The sequence below is a fragment of the Nerophis lumbriciformis genome, linkage group LG30 (genome assembly GCF_033978685.3).
Source record: "Nerophis lumbriciformis linkage group LG30, RoL_Nlum_v2.1, whole genome shotgun sequence".
NCBI lineage: Eukaryota > Metazoa > Chordata > Actinopteri > Syngnathiformes > Syngnathidae > Nerophis > Nerophis lumbriciformis.
Genome location: NC_084577.2, coordinates 24859697 through 24863423, shown reverse-complemented (window position 1 = coordinate 24863423; position 3727 = coordinate 24859697).

The window sequence follows — 3727 nt, the reverse complement described above, 5'->3', positions numbered from 1 at the left end:
TGTATGACGTGTACGTACGAGCACGGAGACGGCTTAAAAAACGGATTTTGTAAAAATCGATTTTTGAAAAATGTGAATAGATTCAGAATCTTTAGAGAAAAGGATTGCGATTTGAAGGCTTATCCCGGGTTGTTTAATACGCAACATTTTCAAGATGTAAGAAATGCTCTTTCTTTCACTCTTCGGAATGCTGCTTATGGCGCAGGGGTGGGACCGGTAGTATCAATTTTGCATTGAGAATCGATTCTGAATTGTATCGTTACCCCCCAAGATTCGAATGGTGTGGTGCCCATAAATTCACAGCCCTAATAAACACTATTATAAAAACTACTACAAAACAGGTTACAAAGACTCCTCTGATATGTATGACGTGTACGTACGAGCACGGAGACGGCTTAAAAAACGGATTTTGTAAAAATCGATTTTTGAAAAATGTGAATAGATTCAGAATCTTTAGAGAAAAGGATTTTCAAGATGTAAGAAATGCTCTTTCTTTCACTCTTCGGAATGCTGCTTATGGCGCAGGGGTGGGACCGGTAGTATCAATTTTGTATCGAGAATCGATTCTGAATCGAATAGTTACCCCCTATGATTCAAATTCTGTGGTGTCCATAGATTCACAGCCCTAATAAACACTACTATAAAAAGTACTACAAAACATTTTCAAAACAGGTTACAAAGACTCCTCCGATATGTATGACGTGTACGTACGAGCACGGAGACGGCCTGAAAAACTGATTTTGTAAAAATTGATTTTTGAAAAATGTGAATAGATTCAGAATCGTTAGCGATAAGGATTGCGATCTGGAGGCTTTTCCCGGATTGTTTAATACGCAACATTTTCAAGATGTAGAAATGCTCTTTCTTTCACTCTTCGCAATGCTGCTTATGGCGCAGGGGTGGGACCGGTAGTATCAATTTTGCATTGAGAATCGATTCTGAATCATATTGTTACCCCCCAAGATTCGAATCCTGTGGTGTCCATAGATTCACAGCCCTAATAAACACGTTATAAAAAGTACTACAAAACATTTTCAAATTATTTAACAAAGACTCCTCTGATATGTACGAGCACGGAGACGGCCTAAAAAACAGATTTTGTAAAAATCGATTTTTGAAAAACCTGAATAGATTCAGAATCATTAGACATAAGGATTGCGATTTGAAGGTTTTCCCCTGATTGTTTAATATGCAAATTTTTCTAGATGTAGAAATGCTCATTCTTTCACACTTTGGAATGCTGCTTATGGCCCAGGGGTGGGACCTGTTGTGTCAATTTTGAATCGATTCTGAATCGAATCGTTACCCCACAAGATTTGAATCATGTGGTGCCCATACATTCACAGCTCTAATAAACACTACTATAACAAGTACTACAAAACATTTTAAAAACAGTTTACAAAGACTCCTCTGATATGTATGACGTGTACGTACAAGAACGGAGACAGCCTAAGAAATGGATTTTATAACAATTGATTTTTGAAAAATTAGAATAGATTCAGAATCGTTAGAGATAAGGATTGCGATCTGCAGGCTTCGTGTCCTGATTGTTTAATACGCAACATTTTCAAGAAGTAAAAATGCTATTTCTTTCTTTCACTCTTCGGAATGCTGCTTATGGCGCAGGGGTGGGACTGGTAGTATCAATTTTGCATCGAGAATCGATTCTGAATCGAATCGCTACCCCACAAGATTCGAATCGTGTGGTGTCCATAGATTCACAGCCCTAATAAACACTACTATAAAAAGTACGACAAAACATTTTCAAAACAGGTTACAAAGACTCCTCAGATATGTATGACGTGTACGTACGAGCACGGAGACGGCCTGAAAAAAACGGATTTTGTAAAAATCGATTTTTGAAGAATGTGAGTAGATTCAGAATCTTTAGAGATAAGGATTGAGATCTGGAGGCTTTTCTCGGATTGTTTAATACGCAACATTTTCAAGATGTAGAAATGCTCTTTCTTTCACTCTTTGCAATGCTGCTTATGGCGCAGGGGTGGGACCGGTAGTATCAATTTTGCATTGAGAATCGATTCTGAATCATATCGTTACCCCCCAAGATTCGAATCGTGTGGTGCCTATAGATTCACAGCCCTAATAAACACTACTATAAAAAGTACTACAAAACAGGTTACAAAGACTCCTCTGATACGTATGACGTGTACGTACGAGCACGGAGACGGCCTGAAAAACGGATTTTGTAAAATTTGATTTTTGAAAAATCTTAATAGATTCAGAATCAATAGAGATAAGGATTGCAATCTGGAGGCTCTTCCCGGGTTGTTTAATATGCACATTTTTCAAGATGTAAGAAATGGTCTTACTTTCATTCTTTGGAATGCTTCTTTTGGCCCAGAGGTGGGACCGGTAGTATCAATTTTGAATCGAGAATCGATTCTGAATCGAATCGTTACCCCCTAAGATTCGAATTCTGTGGTGTCCATAGATTCACAGCCCTAATAAACACTATTATAAAAAGTACTACAAAACATTTTCAAAACAGGTTACAAAGACTCCTCCGATATGTATGACGTGTACGTACGAGCACGGAGACGGCCTAAAAACCAGATTTTGCAAAAAATCGATTTTTGAAAAATCCGAATAGATTCAGAAACTTTAGAGATAAGGATTGTGACCTGGAGGTTTTTACCGATTAGTTTAATACGCAACATTTTCAAGATGTAGAAATGCTCTTTCTTTCACTCTTCGGAATGCTGCTTATGGCGCAGGGGTGGGACCGGTAGTATCAATTTTGAATCGAGAATCGATTCTGAATTGTATCGTTACCCCCCTAAGATTCGAATCTTGTGGTGCCATAGATTCACAGCCCTAATAAACACTACTATAAAAAGTACGACAAAACATTTTCAAAACAGGTTACAAAGACTCCTCCGATATGTATGACGTGTACGTACAAGCACGGAGACGGCCTGTAAAACGGATTTTGTAAAAATCGATTTTTGAAAAATGTGAATAGATTCAGAATTGTTAGCGATAAGGATTGCGATCTGGAGGCTTTTCCCGGATTGTTTAATACGCAACATTTTCAAGATGTAGAAATGCTCTTTCTTTCACTCTTCGCAATGCTGCTTATGGCGCAGGGGTGGGACCGGTAGTATCAATTTTACATTGAGAATCGATTCTGAATCATATTGTTACCCCCCAAGATTCGAATCCTGTGGTGTCCATAGATTCACAGCCCTAATAAACACGATATAAAAAGTACTACAAAACATTTTCAAATTATTTAACAAAGACTCCTCTGATATGTACGAGCACGGAGACGGCCTAAAAAACAGATTTTGTAAAAATCGATTTTTGAAAAACCTGAATAGATTCAGAATCATTAGACATAAGGATTGCGATTTGAAGGTTTTCCCCTGATTGTTTAATATGCAAATTTTTCTAGATGTAGAAATGCTCATTCTTTCACACTTCGGAATGCTGCTTATGGCGCAGGGGTGGGACCTGTAGTGTCAATTTTGAATCGATTCTGAATCGAATCGTTACCCCACAAGATTTGAATCATGTGGTGCCCATAGATTCACAGCTCTAATAAACACTACTATAACAAGTACTACAAAACATTTTAAAAACAGTTTACAAAGACTCCTCTGATATGTATGACGTGTACGTACAAGAACGGAGACAGCCTAAGAAATGGATTTTGTAAAAATCGATTTTTGAAAAATTTGAATAGATTCAGAATCGTTAGAGATAA